Here is an 18,866-nt window from a genome sequence, read left to right as displayed (position 1 = left end):
TTTAACATCACTGCATCCTTTGGTACACTGAAAGAAGGACAAGATTCACTCAAGGTAAACTGCAGTCTCTTCCACGCTACTTCACTATCATTTTTTTTTTCTTTTTTTTTTTTTTCCTTTCTTTTCTTTTGTTCCCAACAAGCTAAACAGTATCTGCAAGCAAGCCAGGGAAATGAGGTGGACAGCTACTTGGTCCAGCGATTGGTCTTTCTTCCATCTGCTTCATCTCCTGCTCACTTCCAGCTGGTATATCTAGTGACCTCTTCACAGAAGGAGTCATGTTATGGTGGGTGGAGGTCTACAGCCAGCTCAGTGCACTTCAGAGAGACATACGGAATAAATCCTTAGTGTCTGCTTGGTGGGCCGGGCTTTTCCACAAACTAAAGTGGTCCTGAGCACTTTGAGTGTTCTTTCCATTCTACACCCTGCAGCTACGTCGTCTATATTCTGATTGGTTTCACCCTACATTGTCTAACTCACTTCATAACTGTTTGTATATCTTGCTTACAAGTAATACAACTATTTATCAATACATTCCAGAACATGACTGTATTTTCTAAAACATGTTTATTACAACACATCTACGACTCTGAGGTAAAACTTTATCTTTACCAGTAAGGGCACCATCACTTCCATTGAAAGAAGCCTAAGAGGGGGCGCCTGGCTGGCTCAGTCAGTACAGCATGCAGCTCTTGGTCTCAGGGTCATCAGTTCAAGCCCCACTTTAGGCATGGAGAAGGAAGGAAGGAAGGAAGGAAGGAAGGAAGGAAGGAAGGAAGGAAGGAAGAGCCAGCCAGCCTAAGGGATTCCACTCTACTATAATAGGTTCTAAACTCTCTACCAATCACCAGTTTAAAAAATACCAATCACCAATTTAAAAAAGACAAATGTGGGGCGCCTGGGTGGCTCAGTCGGTTAAGCGTCCGACTTCGGCTCAGGTCATGATCTCACGGTTCGTGAGTCCGAGCCCCGCGTCGGGCTCTGTGCTGACAGCTCAGAGCCTGGAGCCTATTTCAGATTCTGTGTCTCCCTCTCTGTGACCCTCCCCCGTTCATGCTCTGTCTCTCTCTGTCTCAAAAATAAATAAACGTTAAAAAAAAATTAAAAAAAAAAAAATAACAAAGACAAATGTATAAATACATGACATCCTGAAGACTTCTATTGTATATCATTTTACTATCAGAACAGTCCTGTGGCACCCAGAGGTGAAGTGCATTTTCCCAACTAAGGGTCATGGGAAGCCACACCCTCAAGCTGGGAGAGACTACCAGTGCATGGGGAGGAGGGTGCGGAGAAACAGCAGGGCACATGTTCTTTCTGGGATGCAACTCAGGCTCTCTGAGGAGTCCACATAATTTAAGTCCACCGTACACACCAGTCATAATTATACGGCAGACACTCGGGCAGGGTGTCAACAAAGAAATCAACCAAGTATGGTCAACTATTTCAGTATTCCCCATTAATACTGTTGGCTACAGACACCAAAAGGACTTTTTCTAATGCATGTGACTATCCCTCCACTGTCTTAGATTTTTCTCCGATTTGTGTCGTAGAGGTTGGGGGAACTTCCATTACATGAATTTCAACAAACTAACCTTAGTTTAGCCCCCCAAATTTTGTTTTGTTTTATGGGGATATACTTTAAGAATCACTGATCTAAAGCACCTGGGTTGCTCGGTTAAGCATCAGACTTGTGGTTTTGGCTGAGGTCATGATCTCCTGGTTTTCTGAGTTCAGGCCCCATGTGGGTCTCTGTGCTGACAGCGTGGAGCCTGCTTGGGATTCTCTCTCTCTCCCTCTCTCTCTGCCCCTCCACCCCGCATCGCTCATACTCTGAAAATAAATAAATAAAACTTAAAAAAAAAAAAGAATACTTAAAAAAATAATCACTGCTCTAAAGCCTTCCTTATCCCTAGTGATTAACAACTTATTCTAAATAACTGTCTCTCTTCCATACTAACTAGTAAAGAATTTTGCCTTTTCCCTCATCTCTTCTGGACATCAAATTTATGTTTGGGCTTTTTAAATAACCAGGGAATTAGCACTCAATGTAGAACTAGGACCAAACATTCCTATTTTCTGGTCCAGGGAGATAAGGGTTAAGGCAAACAAGCACTTAAAAAAATCCATGATAATTAGCTAACCCAATTACAAAATAGGGAACAGCATGCATACCTATTCTTTGTCCAATTTGGATGGTGTCAGGCACTTGATTGGATAATGGCAGAAAATTCACATGGAGAACTGTTCTCATATACAAGAACTGTAGTATTTGAATTTCTATGGGCTAAGGAAAACAAATTCTCCTGGTAAAATGGCTCTCAAACACCGGGACCCTAGAAATCATTTCATCCAGGGAAATTCATATTTTGGCTTTATTTTGTTACGTGTTTTCCTACAAATAATTGTCCATGTGACCAGAAATGCACACTTGCAGTCCCCATTATTGATAAGAAAGGTGAGTTTAAGGTAATCAGCAATCAATCTACACAAGAAGCAAAAGAGCATGAGATAGTTTGGTTTTGTTTTTGTTTTTTTTTACCTAGGGCAGACACTGCTCATTGCTTATATAAGCACATGGCCATGTGCCTAACTTAAAAATATTTCCCAGCCTCCTTTACATATATGGGTGGTCATGTGATTAAATTCTGGTCAATGTGGTTTAAGTACAAGTTCATAGCCATGAAAGGTATTTCTATGAAAGGTATTTTAAAAGTGGGCAGGGGAGCCTGGGTGGCTCAGTTGATTGAGCATCCAACTTCTGCTCCAGTCATGATCTCACAGTTCATGAATTCAAGTCCCATGTTGGGCTCTGCACTGACAGTGTGGAGCCTGCTTTGGATTCTCTGGTGTTCCCTACCCTCTCTCTGTCCCTCTCCCACTCATGCGCATGCTCTGTCTCTCTCAAAAATAAATAAACATTAAAAAATTGCTTTTAATAAAATAAAAAAATAAAAGGGGGCTGATTCAGTTAACAAGTTCCCTTTTGCTCTTGACCCTTCCTGCTATCTGCATGTAGATTTGATGGCTGGAGCTGCAGCAGCCATCTTGTAATTACAAGGCTTCCTTGAACAAGGAAGTTAGCTCTCTCCCTTATACCATCATCCTTCTCCTTTATATCACACAGTTTAGTTTCCAAGAAAGGAAATTCAAATCTTGATTTCATGCTGCCATGTTCTGTGTACGTTCATTTTACACCTCCAATTACTATCTCTGGATCAGAACAAAGGAAAATATTCACTTCCTAACAGTCCCCTTTTCTGTTGGCTGGACAGGCTCCCCTTTTAAAAATCAAACCCAAGTCAGTGTGGTGGCAGTGACACACAGCCAGTGGAACTCCTGTAAAAGTTTATCTCTGAATAGAGACTGGAAAACAAAGGGATATGGGCAAATGCATTTTTCACTTATTCTCAGTGAAGTTCAGCCATTTCAACAGTACACAGCCCTAGACTGTACAGGAAAGTGATGAAATAAGAATACTCTTTGCTTAGTAGTACTTCATCACTTTCATAGCCCCTTCTCCCACAATAAGCTCACCTATTTTCCACAGCAACCCTATGAGACATAATGGGAAGGAAATATCGAGCCATCTTCCCCTGAAGCCCCAATCCTTATGTCTGATTGCTCCCAGACATCTCCATCCAGATGTCCCCGTACCCTAACACCACAAGTATGAAATAAAACTCTCCATCAGCCCCACTGTTTTAAGTGTACCCAGGATTTGTTGTTAAATCCTATTATGTATGTAAAACACACAGACATGAAAATGACAGTCATGAAGGAAGAAGTCTGATATACTCTCTAGTTTCCTAAAATTAGGAGGCACCTGTGCTACCGGAAAGCCATGCAGGGAAGCACAGGGGGGTCAGCCAGGAGGCAGAGGGATTGGGTTGGGGGTGGGGAGGGTAAAATGAGGGCAAGAGCCTTTGGTGTGGTTTCCACAGGAAGGAATGGGCAAAGCAGAATAAGCCGACTTAGGTTGGCTAGTTTGATACATTTTAGCAGGCTCTGGGGCCTAGGGCCTGCTCCTAGTTGTCTGGTACTTGGCCTTGGGGTGATTAGGAAAGGTGATTATTGACCCAGGTGTGAGAGGCTGAAAAAGGAGATGACTGGGAGTGAGAACTCTGGATCGGTTAGTTTGTATAGGAAAAGCATGCTCACAGGTGAGTTAACTAGTAGTAGAAATTAGCTAACCCTGGGAGGGGCAGTCCCCCCAAGGTCTATAAGGTCCCAAGACGTGAAAGTGTCTGAATACAGCAAATAAAAAGTGGTTCACACACCCGCCTATACGTTGTTCCCTACCTGGTTTCAGTCCCATGAATGGGTGTCATCACCAACCACCCAGTGGCTGAAGCTAGACACCGCGTCCCTACGGCCTTCTCCATTCTCCCACACTACACAGCCTGGCCTCTCCCTCCTGCATATCTCCCCTCGCTCCCCTCACCACTCAGTCCTTCATCTCCAACCAGGGCTCTCTCCATAACCTTTTAAATGGCATCCTGGAGGCTGATGGTGCCATGGACCTATTTCTCCTTCTCCCCTTCTCTCCTTCTCATCACTGACAACCCTAATCCCTTCAATGTGCAAATCGACCCTCCTGAGTCCCGTGCTCAAATTCTTTGAAGATTTTGTTTTATCCTTTGAAAATATGAAAACTGTATCTTAAACTTCCTCAATAAGAATTCCCAAATATCCTTGAGTAAAACTGGCCTTCTAGGAATAGCCCCTTTTTATTTTTTTATTCAATATATGAAATTTATTGTCAAATTGGTTTCCATACAACACCCAGTGCTCATCCCAAAAGGTGCCCTCCTCAAAACCCATCACCCACCCTCCCCTCCCTCCCACCCCCATCAACCCTCAGTTTGTTCTCAGTTTTTAAGAGTCTCTTATGCTTTGGCTCTCTCCCACTCTAACCTCTTATTTTTTTTTTCCTTCCCCTCCCCCATGGGTTTCTGTTAAGTTTCTCAGGATCCACATAAGAGTGAAACCATATGGTATCTGTCTTTCTCTGTATGGCTTATTTCATTTAGCATCACACTCTCCAGTTCCATCCACGTTGCTACAAAGGGCCATATTTCGTTCTTTCTCATTACCATGTAGTACTCCATTGTGTGTATAAACCACAATTTCTTTATCCATTCATCAGTTGATGGACATTTAGGCTCTTTCCATAATTTGGCTATTGTTGAGAGTGCTGCTATAAACATTGGGGTACAAGTGCCCCTATGCATCAGTACTCCTGTATCCCTTGGGAATAGCCCCTTTTTAATCTTGACACTGCTTCAAATGAACTAGGGGGTAAGGCCATCACAATTTGGAAAACACAGGCCTAAGGAGAGAACCTAACCCAAGTCCTTCCTGGAGCAGCTCTCCTAGCCAGCCGGCCTCATTCCCTGCACAACCTGCCTCCTACCTCAACCTCATGCCCCTGACACACCACTATCTATGCAAATGTAAGCCCGTGGACACACCATGCCTCTGATAGTCTTCGACTTATTTTGCTGGGCTGGCTTTGGATAAAACAGCTCAATGAAACAAAGCAGTAAGTACAGGGGACATACCTGTGGTGATGTTTAAATATAACCATAAATTATTTGACACTCCTGTCATGGAGACATGAAGTCCAAGTCCTCAAACTCTGGGTATGGGCTAGCCTTAGTGACTCATATCTAACAAATAGGATGCATCACCAGAACACATAGGATATAGAGTCAAGACTCTCTGCAGCTGTGCAAAATTAACCCTCACCTTCATTCTTGATTTACAACTCTCTTCCCAGAGAGTGAAATGATTTTGTATAAACGCAGTATCACGCAGGGCCAGCCCCAATTGCTTTTCCTGTTTAGTAGGCTGAGGATGTAAATGCTTAGCTAATAAAAAATGCATGTATTCTTAACCTGAGAGTCAATAAGAAAAATTAATGTGCTCCCCCACCCAGCATAACAATAAGCATTTGTGCTCCCAACAATTAAGTAACTCCCTACATACACTTTAACAGTCCCAGGATGAAAGACACTTGACTGCTTCATTCAAAAGTACTTTAATAAGAATGTTCCTGGGGATAGCACTATCAAGCCAAGGCACATTTCCTAAACCTCTTGCTCCCAAACTTGCAGAATCTTTTAGATAGCTCAAAGGATACAATTAACAGGAAATTGCATTTCCTGTGCAGATCAACAAAGCAGCCAATTTAGGAGATCAGAAAGAAAAAAGATGTACAAAGAGCATTAAGAAACAAATACCCAGTCTTTGGATCCTCTGTTCCTCTTTCTCTCTGTCCCTCCCCTGCTTAGGCTCTCTCAAAAATGAATAAACATTTGAAAATTCATGGGGGCGCCTGGGTGGCTCAGTCAGTTAAGTGGCCGACTTCGACTCAGGTCATGATCTCACGGTCCGTGAGTTCGAGCCCCGCCTCGGGCTCTGTGCTGACAGCTCGGAGCCTGGAGCCTGTTTCAGATTCTGTGTCTCCCTCTCTCTCTGCCCCTCCCCCGCTCATTCTCTGTCTCTCTCTGTCTCAAAAATAAATAAAACGTTAAAAAAAAAAGAAAATTCAAAATCAATAATATAATAAAATAAATAAATAATAAATTAGAGGGCACCTGAGCGGCTCAGTTGGTTGAGCATCCGACTCTTGATTTCGGCTCACGTCATGATCTCAGTTTGTCAGATTTGAGTCCAGAGTAGGGCTCTGTGCTGATGGCAGTGTGGGGCCTGCTTGGGATTCTCTCTCTTCCCTCTCTCTGCCCCTCCCCTACTTGCTTTCTCTCTCTCAAAATAAATAAATAAACGTTTTTTAAAAATTAAAAATAAGCAAATAAATAAGTTAGAAAATTTATAAAAATTAAACCCTTGAGACAGGAGAAAAAGAAATGATTGAAGACAGGACAGAATAAACATTAGTTTTCCTATCCACTCATCAAGGAGTTTTGAGCAACTACGGAACATCTAATCCAGTTCTGTCTGAGAATTCTGAGCCTATGGCAGAGCCAAATCCGGGCATTTAACTTCCTCTCTTCCATTTCCCTAGTACTGACTGTCTTCACTATACAAGGAATTTTGGCAGCGTTCTGGGAAAGAGCAATTTGTGTCTTCAACCTGCTGAGTTTATTGCAAGGTGATAAGAGGCCTGGCTCATTCTTTCAAACTGAAAGCTAAGACTACTTGAAAATTTGACCCTTGGATCAAAAGAGAGAAAAAGCCTAATTAGTGATAGAGTCATCTTAAAACCTCTTGTAGGAGTAGCATATCCATAGGGTCACAGCTCAGGACTTTAAATTCTTCCCCAAGCCCAGTGGGCAAGGACGGTAGTGGTGGAGATGCCCTGATACCCAGCTTCGCCCCTCCCCCATTCATCAAGTCAGATTAAAAACAGAGAGACAAAAACTGGAAGAAGAACTATCACAATAAGATGTTGGTGCCTGCGTGGCTTTGCGAGAGATAAGAAATCATTAAAAAGGAATCTTTAGGGGCGTCTGGGTGGCTCAGTCAGTTAAGCGTCCAGCGTCCAACTTCGGCTCAGGTCATCATATTGCAGTTCGTGAGTTCAAGCCCTGCGTCGGGCTCTGTGCTGACAGCTCAGAGCCTGTTGCCTGCTTCCCATTCTGGGTCGCCCTCTCTGCCCCTCTCCCACTCACACACGCGCTCTCTCTCTCTCTCTCTCTCTCTCAAAAATAAGTAAACATTAAAAAAAAAATTTGTTAAGACGTCTTTAGGGAAGGCGGGACCATTTGGAGTCTCAAAAATAAACAAACATTAAAAAAAACTTTAAGGCATCTTTAGGGAAGGCAGGACCATCTGGAGTCTCAAAAATAAATAAACATTAAAAAAATTTTTTAAGGCATCTTTAGGGTAGGCGGGACCATTTGGAGCCTAGGTAAGTTTACATGCCTCTGTCATGGTGTCCTTCTCAGCAAAAGGACTCTCCTCCTTTACAAAGGCCCACTTTCCTGGCAAATGCTCAGCTTCCAGCAGGAGAAAAGCCTAGTCACATTTAAGTTTCCCAAATTACCACAATTATTTATGTATCTTGCAGCAAGTAAATACTGGGTGTCTAGTGTGTACAAGATGTATTTCTAGATGCTAAGGATACAATGATGAACATGACAGAATGCCTGTCCTCATTAACCATGAGTGAGTGACAATACACAACAAATTAGACAACAAAGTATTTCGTAGTATTTGTCATTAGTGCTACAAAAAGAGCAAGACAGAAAGAGAAAGCAAATGACAGAGGACATGACAGCCTGGGGTGTCAGGGAAAGCCTCTCTTTGGAGGCTGCTTTTAATCCGAGCTCAGGCTGAGCAGCAGTTAGCCAGGGAAAAGACAGTCACGAGCAGTCCATCACAAGGGCTGAACACGAGCGGGAGTGCTGGGACAATGTGCTGGGAGGGGAAAGAGGACCCACCTCACAGGGCCTCTTAGGTCTTGCTAAGGATTTTGGTTTTCATCCTAAGAGCAAGAGAAATCTACTGAAGTCTTTCAAGCAGGGAGAGGACATGAGGAGGCTGGCCTTTTCTACAGATCACCCTCCATCACCCTGTGGCATGGAGGACAGTTTGGGAGGACAAGAGTGTGGCTGAGGGGACAACTGGAGAAACCCACGTGCACCAGAACAGACTCAGGGCAGAACTGAGCTATGTGGGCTCATAAATTGAGGTCTTCTTCAACCACTGTTCTTCACATATTTGTTCCACATTGATTTAGAAACACGTCTGAAACTGCTTGACGAATGTGAGGCAAAGAAGCCTCTCTTTCTCTGCCCTTCAGAACAGTCTAGCCTGCAAATACCCTGACCAACACAACAAACCATGACACTCAGTAGACCCTGTCCTCCTCCTGCAGGCCATGTGACAAGGGCATATCCTTCAGGTAGGACCATCCCATATGGTGTGCTGGTTGTACAGCCCACAAGTAGTGCAGTGCACACCCCATACTACAGTTCGGGACAGCCCTATTGGCTGGTGGGGAGGCTGAGGGTCTCACTTCTCTACCCCCTAGTGACTTCCAACCAATTTTCTCCATCTCCTCTTTCTAGTCATTTCCCTGGTCAGCTAGCAAGCTGACTCATCTTTACCCCAGCTCTGATTTGGATTAGAATGATTGTAGTAGGAACAGAGGGACAGAAAAGAATTCCAAAGTCTACTAAGAAGTATAATTGGGGCACCTGGGTGGCTCAGTCAGCTAAGCGTCTGACTTTTCATTTTGGCTCAGGTCATGATCTCACAGCTCATGAAATTGAGCCCAGCATTGGGCTCTGTGCTGACTGCACAGAGCCTGCTTAGGATTCTCTTTCTCCCTCTGCCCCTCCCCTGCTCTCGTGTGTTCAGTCTCTCTTTCTCTCAAAAAGAAAAAAAAAGTAGAATTAATAAAACTCAAAATGTGTGAGTTAGGGCAAGGGAGGCATGGGGAAGGACAGTGTCACACTTTTACAACTTCCTGTGGTCTTCCTCAAAGACCTGTCACATAATAAAAATAGGTATAGGGCACTTTATAGCTAATGTCATTTTATTTTCATTATATGATGTGACTATCACAATAGTCCTGTGAGACATGACAGGTATAACCCTTGCTTCAAAAGTGAAACTCCCCAAAGATCACACAATTAGTATACAGGGAAAGAAAGAAACAACAACAAATAAAACCCAAGGACTTCTAAATCTAAATCCATACTCTTGCCACTAAAACACATTGCCTATAAGTGCCATAATAATCTAGCAGTGCCACAAACAAGCACTCCGTGGGCTCCTTGGAGAGTCTGCCAGAGGAGATGACCACTGGCACAGCTGGCTGGAGGCCCCTCAAATCAAATGTAATTTAGCAGCCTGGAATTAGCCTTAAGTCACCAAACTGGAATATTTCTTTTAACTGCAAGAGAAATGACAAAACACACTATAAAGAAAGTCAGGAACTGGGGGCATCTGGGTGGCTCAGTTGGTTGAGCATCAGAATTTGGGTCAGGTCATAATCTCATAGTTTGTGAGTTTGAGCCCCATGTCAGGCTCTCTGCTGTCAGCACAGAGCCCACTTCGGATCCTCTCCCTCCCTCTCTCTCTTAAAAATAAATAAATATCAGGGTGCCTGGGTGGCTCAGTCGGTTGAGTGTCTGACTTCAACTCAGGTCATGATCTCGCAATCTGTGAGTTCAAGCCCCACGTCGGGCTCTGTGCTGACAGCTCAGAGCCTGCTTTGGATTCTGTGCCTCCCTCTCTCTCTGCCCCTCCCGTTTGCACTCTCACTCTCAAAAATAAATAAATATTTTTAAAAATTTTAACATAAATAAAATAAAATAAAGAAACTGAAAGAAATGGGTACATATATTTCCAGTTCATGTGACAGAACTGCATTTGCCTCATATTCAGTGAGCTCTTACAAATCAATAAGAAAAAGATTAATGGAGGGGAGCCTGGGTGGCTCAGTAGGTTAAGCGTCCGACTGGCTCAGGTCATGATCTCATGGTTCATGAGTTCGAGCCCCGCATGAGGCTCCTTACAGACAGTGAGGAGCCTGCTTGGGATTCTCTCTCTCCCCACCTCTCTGGCACTGTCCCACTCTCTCAAAATAAATAAACATTAAAAAAAGGAAAAAGGTAAACTGACATAAAAATGGTTACAGACTTTAGACAATATGGAGAAGAGAAAATTACTATGAACATGAGAAGATGCTAACATCTTACAATGTTAGCTAATGAAGATGCTAACACTGTTAGCGATTCAAGAAATGTAGCTTAAAACCATGATATCCTATTGTTGCCTGGATTTAAAAGGCTGACATCATGCAGTGTTAGCTAGAGTGTGGGTAAACAGGCATTCTCATCCACTGGAGAGCTTTAGCCACATCCAAATTTTCCTATTTTTCAAAATTGCAAGTTCAGTTCTTGGCATTTACACACTGCACAAGGGTACAAAGGCATATGTAAATGAGTATCTGTTATGGTGTGATTGTAAGAACAAAAAACAAACAACGGTCAACAGAGACCTAGTTACTTAAAATATGGTACAACATAATATTGAAAATACAGCTGTTAAAAGGAATGGGACAGATGGGTAAATAACAATATGAATAAATATAAATTGTGTGTGTGTGTGTGTGTGTGTGTGTGTGTGTGTAATGCAAAAGAGAAGAAAATAAAGCAAAACCAGGGGTGCCTGGGTGGCTGGTTGTTTAAGCATTTGACCCTTGGTTTTGGCTCAGGTCATGATCCCATGGTTCATGAGTTTGAGCCCTGCATCAGGCTCTGCAGTGACAGCCTGCTTGGGATTCTCTCTCTCCCTCTCCCTGCCCCTCCCCCACTTGCACTGTCTTCATCTCTCTCAAAATAAATAAACTTTACAAAAATTTTAAAGAATCCAATTCAATTAATTGAACAGAATGTATAATAAAATACATTTTTAGTGTTAAGGTAAAGTATGTTTGCATGCGCATAGGGTAAAAGTTAGGAAAAGACATACACCAAACTGTCATGAATATGTACAAAGGTAGAACAGCAAGCAGGAGAGTGGAGGAACATATCCCAAAAGAGGGCATTTACATTTTACACCATATACTTCCGCATTCTTAAAATTTCCAGTGACAACCACATATTACTAATTTTTAAGCTAATAAGAATATCTTAATATGGAAAAACTTCTGGAACTTAATGTCCTTCAGCAAGTAAACTATAACACTGAGTAAACATCCTCAATTATTACTCACTTTACTTCTCAATCGCTCTCGGTTTCAATATGAAATTACCTTACCAGCTGATCTCACATGAAACATTAATAAAAGAAATCTCTGCTTTCTTCTTCCACTGTTGCTGACAGGCAGATTAAATGTTCCAATTATCTTCTCAGATGTACTATTTCTAAATCCAAATCCTTGGAAATGATCAATATTCCCTAGGATAAACTAGAAGGAAACACGAATATCTGTTGGTCACCATTTTTAAGTCCTAACTTTCTAGGCTTTCCTCCCTTCAGGAATCTCTAAAAATATATGTTATGCCTCAGAGCCTTTGGACCCATGCAGTTAACCATGCAGAACAAACTTATTAATTTGACTTTCTCAGTGAACATAATGATCAAATCATTCTAAATGAGCAGGAAGCCAGGGCAAAGTCCAAGTTAGAGGTTAGCATTGATTTGACTTTACATCTAACCCTAACTCTTATTTTTCCAAGCATTCCAGGAAAGTTTTGGCAATAGGGAGGCAGTTAACTTTAATCACTCATGCTGCTAGATCCCTCAAACAGCCATAACATTTAAACTAAAAAGCACCCCATTAAACCTCTTACATCTGATTATTTCATAGATTGCTATTAATCTGCATTTGCACAGCATCATTTATCTAATGCACACAAAGAAACCAGCATAGCAGAGATCACTAGACTAAGATTATTATCAGCCAGCATTCTTTTGAGTCAGTAGGACAAATCCACATTACGTTATAGGACACCACAATTCCCCTTCAGGTTGGTGAGGGAGAGAGTTGTTTTTTGTTTGGGACCCTGTTGAACACTTTCACATTTTCTGAGCTCGCTTTGAAGATAGCTTTACATGTTCAAGATCATTTATTCACCATTTATTACTAGGTATCAACTACCATTTATAAAGCGCTTATTATAAGCAGGAAGATCTTTAAGTCCTTTTATCTCATTTACTTCTCCTCCTCACTGCTGCTTTCAGACCATGACCCCCGCCCCAAACGCACACCTAAAAACAAAGCACATGTCTGTGCCTATACCACCTGCTACCTACCCTCCTACAGTTGTGAACCACCCCCCAGGTATTCTCTTTCATCTCTTGATTTCTGTACCAACTTCTACTCCTGCAATCATTCCAGGTAACATTGACTTAGTATTGGATGATGCACCCATACTCTTTAGTTCCTGGATCTCTTCACTTCCAGTAATCTTGTCACTCCCCTACCTCAGCCTCCTACTTCAATGGTCCCACCTAGACTCTAATTATACAATTACCACTAACTGTATAATTCCTAGAATCTTCACTTCAAGCTTTCCACTAGACTGCCACCACTGATTTCGTTTTCTTTTTTCTTTTTTTTTCTCTCTCTCTCTCTCTCCCTCTCCCTCTTCTCTGGTAAAGATCCTATTATTCAACCCCATCAAGAATTCCAAATCATTGACTTTTTTTTTTTAAATGTCTTATCCCATAGCCCTCCTTACACAGCATTGGTTCCGCAGCCTTGCATAAACATCCAGCTCCTTCATCCCACTCTCCCTCACCAAAGTCATTTCCTATTCTCCACCTTCTCTGTGCCTACATGCAATTGGCTAGAACAAAATACAGGAATAAGGCTCATTTTTAAATTTGTGTCCTCACTTCCCAATGGGCCTTCCTTTCCCTTCTCAGTTTATTACATCACACTCTAAAATGACTTCAACAAAGCTCCTCTCTTGAGATCTCCAGTACCCTTCCCACTCTCAACTAATAACTTTGCTTCTAATTTCACTAACAGTGGAAACAGGTAGAGAAATTCCTCATTCCACTGCCATGTTATCTATGTCCACCTGTACTGCTTCCTCTCTCTCCTGCATCATCAATTTGTTTTCTTTCTACTAGATCATTTGTAATAGTCTTCAAATACTCTATAAAAAGTCCCTTTAAAAAATTCCACCCCTTGACCCAACATCCCTTTCTAGTGACCACCCCATGTGTCTACATATCTTTAGGGAAAAAAATCCTCAAAACAGTTGTATCTCTCTATTTCTTTCCCTCCCCCTTTCTCTTTAATCCATCCCAACCAGTCTTGCATCCTCAAGTCCCCAGTCAAACCATGATGATCAGACATGTTCATGACCTCCAAGTTGCCAATCCCATGATCATTTCTCAACATTCATTGTTCTCAACTCTGCAGTGGCATTTGACCCAGGTGATCACATCCTTCTCCTTGAAAAGCTTACTTCCCATGACTCCTGGGATATGCTATTCCTTTGGTGTTTCTCCAATCCTCCTTGGTTTCCCTTGCTGGATGATCCTTTCCCTGGGCTCTCAAGTCTGGGGAAAACCACGACTCAGTCTGTGACCTTTCATTTATTCTTTAGTGATCTTAGCAAGTATCATGATCTTATATATACTCATGATTCTAAAATGTGTATCTACAAAGCTATGCCCTCTCCCTTGAGATCCAGAACCAAGCATTCAAACTATCAACATCTCCATCTAGAAGTGTCAACCTTAACATGCCGAGGAAGAATTCTTGTCTCTCTCTCTCTCTCTCTCTCTCTCTCTCTCTCTCTCTCTCACACACACACACACACACATATATATACCACAAGCACCACAACAAAAAAATGCTTTTCAATCATGCCTTTCCATCTCAGGAAATGACATCAGCATCACCTCATTTATCCTGAATACTTCTCTTGTACATCCCATATCCAACCAATCAGGACATCCCATCAAGCCAACACTTAAAAATCTGACCACTTCTCATAACCTCCCAGTTACCACTCCAGTCCAGTCCACCATCTCATGCAATAACATCATAACTAGTTTCTCTGTTTTTCCTAAGCCATAAGCCCATCTTCTCTGGTACAGTCTAAGAGGTCTCTCTAAAGAGGACATTATCACTTCCCCCTTAAAACCCTGCCATAACTTCCAATTACCATTAGAAAAAAAATTGAAACTGCATGGTCTGACTACTTCTCTGACTCCATGTGCTACTATTTTTTCTATCATTGACTTTACTTCCACCGCCCTGGCATCCTTGCTTACCCTGCCATAAGGCCTTTGCAGTTACTGTATCCTCTTCCTGGAACATTCTGCCTTTAGCTGTTATATGGTTCACTTCCTCACTTTATTTAGGCCTCTACTCAAAAGTCACCTCATATAAAGGTCTTCTTAGATCTATCTATCTAAGAATTCCCCATTAGTCAATATTTCTCAGTTGCACCACTTTATTTTACGGAATCGATCTTTTACCAAGTCAATCTTCCAGCATCCTTACAGATAATAGAAACTACCTGAATCTAGATCTGTCCATACACCCACCAAAGGAAAGCAAGAAAAACCATCCATAACCCACACCCAGAGAATAACTAGGAGTTAGATAAAATCGTGAATTTCAATTTACATATAAGTAATAAGATAAATAACCCAACATAGCCAACCTCAGAATTAGACATCAACCACGTAGAAAATAGAAGGGGATACTGGAATCCTAGAAGTGGTTGAAACAAACAAAAATCTCTTCTGGAAAGAAAAGCTACCTTCTAAAAGGCTAGTGAACCGAAGAAAACAGAAAGGAAACAAAGACTTTTTTTTATACAAAAGAGTAAGATTACTAAATAAACTTTAAAATGCAGATTCGTTGGGGTGCCTGGGTGGCTCAGTTGCTTAAGCATCTGGCTCTTGGTTTCGGCACAGGTCATGATCTCTCAGTTTCGGGAGTTCAAGCCCTGCATCGGGCTCTATGTTGACAGTGTGGACCCTGCTTGGGATTCTCTCTCTCCCTCTCTCTGTCCCTCCCCCCACTCATGCTGTCTGTCTCTCTCAAAATAAATACACTTTTTAAAAGAGTAAATAAATAAAATGCAGATTCTTCAAGAGAGGAAAAAAAAATAAGAGACCAAAACCCTTACTAGCAAATATACTCAGGAAAAAAATGACATAGCATAAGTAAAATAAGAAAATTATAAAGAGTAAAGAATATTGAAACAGAAGATATGCTTAATACCAAAAGACAATCTTTCATTAACTCTAAACAAATAAATTTGAAAACCTAGATTAAAGGGATACTCTCCAAAAAAGATGCACTTTCCCTAATTTGATTCCAATGCAGATAGTAACTCAAATATCAATTTTCATAGAATAGAGAAAATTATTACCTCAGATAAAAACTACCCCCCAAAAGAAGCACCAGACCTATGTGGCTTTATGACAGAAGTTCTACCAAATCTTCAAATAATTTGTAACCTCTATGCTACTTAATTATTCCAGAACATAGAAAAAGAATCATAAGCTGTTGCCAAATTTGTTTTATGTAGCAGCTATAATACTGATACCTAACTTGACTTCATAATAGATTGCACAAAGAATAACTACAGACAAACCTCACTTATAAAATGGCATTCAGGGCATTCACAGAATACCATTCTTTGCAAATTGGTGTAGCCACTCTGGAAAACAGTATGGAGGTTCATCAAAAAACTAAAAATAGAACTACCCTATGACCCAGCAATTACACTACTAGGTATTTATCCAAGGGATACAGGTATGCTGTTTCAAAGGGACACATGCACCCCAATGTTTATAGCAGCATTATCAACAATAGCCAAAGTATGGAAAAGGCCCAAACATCCATCGATGGATGAATGGATAAAGAAGATATGGTATATATATACAATGGAGTATTATTTGGCAATCAAAAAGAATGAAATCTTTCCATCTGCAACTATGTGGATGGAACTAGAGGGTATTATGCTAAGCGAAATTAGAGAAAGACAAATATCATATGACTTCACTCATAGGAAGACTTTAAGATATAAAACAGATGGACATAAGGGAAGGGAAGCAAAAATAATATAAAAACAGGGAGGGGGACAAAACATAAGAGACTCTTAAATACAGAAAACAAACAAGGGTTACTGGAAGGGTTGTGGGAGTGGGGATGGGCTAAATGGGTAAGGGGCACTAAGGAATCTACTCCTGAAATCATTGTTGCAGTATATGCTAAGTTGGATGTAAAATTAAAAAATAAATTAAAAAAATAAAATAAATGTTTCTGGAAGGAAGGAAGGAAGGAAGGAAGGAAGGATGAAAAGAAAGAACAGAGGGAGGGAGGGAGAAAACAAACCATTTCTGGGGCACCTGGGTGACTAAGTCAGTTAAGCATCCAACACCATCTTGGCTCAGGTCATGATCTCCTGGTCTGTGAGTTTGAGCCCCACATTGCATTCTGCTCTGGGAGCACGGAGCCTGTTTGTGATTCTTTCTTTCCCTCTCTCTCTGCCTCCCTCTATCTATCTATCTATCTCAAAATAAATAAATAAAGTCCCTTCCCCAAAATAATACCTTTCCTGATTTAAAAAAACCACACAATAAAATAGAAATTAAAGGATATTTCCATGTGTGTTGTGTGTGTGTATCCCTCAGTCACAAAGCTAACATCTTATTTAATAAGGAAACACTCGAATCATACTGCTAAAGTCTGGAATGAGCCAAGGATACCCATTATCTCTACATAACATGATATTAGAGGAGGCATTAGCCAACACAATCAGACAACCAGACACACAGACCAATGGAACAGAACTGAGAACCCAGAAATAAATCCACTGCATATATAGTCAACTAATATTTGACAAGGGAGCCAAGATTATTCAATGAGGAAAGGATACTCTCTTTAATAAATGATACTGAAAAAACTAGATAACCACATGCAGAGTAATATTGGACCCCTGTCTTACACCACTCACAAAAATTAATTCAAAAAAGATTATGATTTAAACATAAGAACTGAAATCATAAACTCATAAAAAAAAAAAAGTACAGGGATAAGGTTCTGTGACTCTGGCCCTCAGAAGGATACTTTGGATATAACACCAAAAACACAGCAAGAAAAGCAAAAATTAATAAGTGGTATGACATCAAATGACACAGTTTCTGCACAGCAAAAGAAACAATCAACAAATGAAAACACAACCGAAGGAATGGGAAAAAAATGCTTGCAAAACATACATCTGATAAGGGGTTAATATTCAAAATATATTTAAAAAAAAAACTCACGTAACTCAATAGCAACAACAAACAACCTGGTAAAAAAATGGGCACAAGACCAGAATAGACACTTTTCCATAGATGACATACAAATATTTGGCTACCAGGTACATGAAAAGATGCTTGCTATCACTAATCATCAGAGAAACTCAAATCCAAACCATAATGAGGCATCACTTCACACCTAATAGAATGGCTATCACCAAAGAGTCAAGCAATAACAAGTGCTGGCAAGGATGCAGGAAAAGGGCAACTTTTGTGCACTGTTCGTGAATGTAAATTCTACAGCAACTATAGAAAACGGTATGGAAGTTCCACAAAAAATTCAAAATAGAATTACCATATGATCCGGCAATCCCACTTCTGGGAACATATACAAAGGAAATGAAAACAGGATCTCAAAGAGGTATCTGCACTCTTATGTTCGTTGAAGCATTATTTGAAACAGCCAATACATGGAAACAAGCTAAGTGTCCATCAACAATAAAGATGTGGTATACATATACATACACATATATACATACATATATACATATAATGGAATATTTACTATTCAGCCATGAAAAAGAAGCGAATCCTGCCATTTATGACAACATGAATGAAACTTGAAGGCATTATGCTAAGTGATATAAATCAGACAAAGACAAGTGACATCACTTATATGTGGAATCTTAAAAAAGCTGAACTCAGAGACAGAATAGTGGTTGCCAGAGGCTGAGGAATGGGGGAAAACAGGGAGATGTTAGTAAAAGGGTATAAATTATAAATTACAAATTATAAATCAGTTCTAAGATGAAGAAGTTCTAAGGATCTAATATACAGCATGGTGATTATAGCTAACAATACTATATTAATATACCTGAAAGCTGTGAGGAGAGTACACCTGAAAAGTTCTCACCACAAAAAAATAAATGGTAAGTATTTGACATGATGGAGCTGATTTGAGGGTGGCCATCATTTCACAACATGTAAATGTACCAAATAAAACACACTATACACTTCAAACTTACGCAATGTTACATGTCAATTCTATCTCAATAAAGCTGTGGAGGGAGAGTCCTTCTTGGGTTTTATGACCTGCTACAGGGGAAGATCAGAAAGTCCTTCCTGTACATGCCATTTCTCAAATTCCTTTGGCTTAAAAT

At 40.8% G+C, this 18,866-nt stretch overlaps 1 protein-coding gene across 8 annotated transcripts in view; it reads right to left on the bottom strand.

Annotated features, from left to right (window-relative positions):
• Positions 1-18,866, bottom strand: part of PLCH1 (phospholipase C eta 1) — a 218,498-nt gene that overhangs the window by 119,129 nt on the left and 80,503 nt on the right. The window lies entirely within an intron of this gene.

This window comes from Panthera onca, chromosome C2 (genome assembly GCF_046562875.1).
Source record: "Panthera onca isolate mPanOnc1 chromosome C2, mPanOnc1 haplotype 2, whole genome shotgun sequence".
Lineage (NCBI taxonomy): Eukaryota > Metazoa > Chordata > Mammalia > Carnivora > Felidae > Panthera > Panthera onca.
Note: the sequence above shows the minus strand (reverse complement) of the source record. Positions and strands in the feature narration are given on the sequence as shown.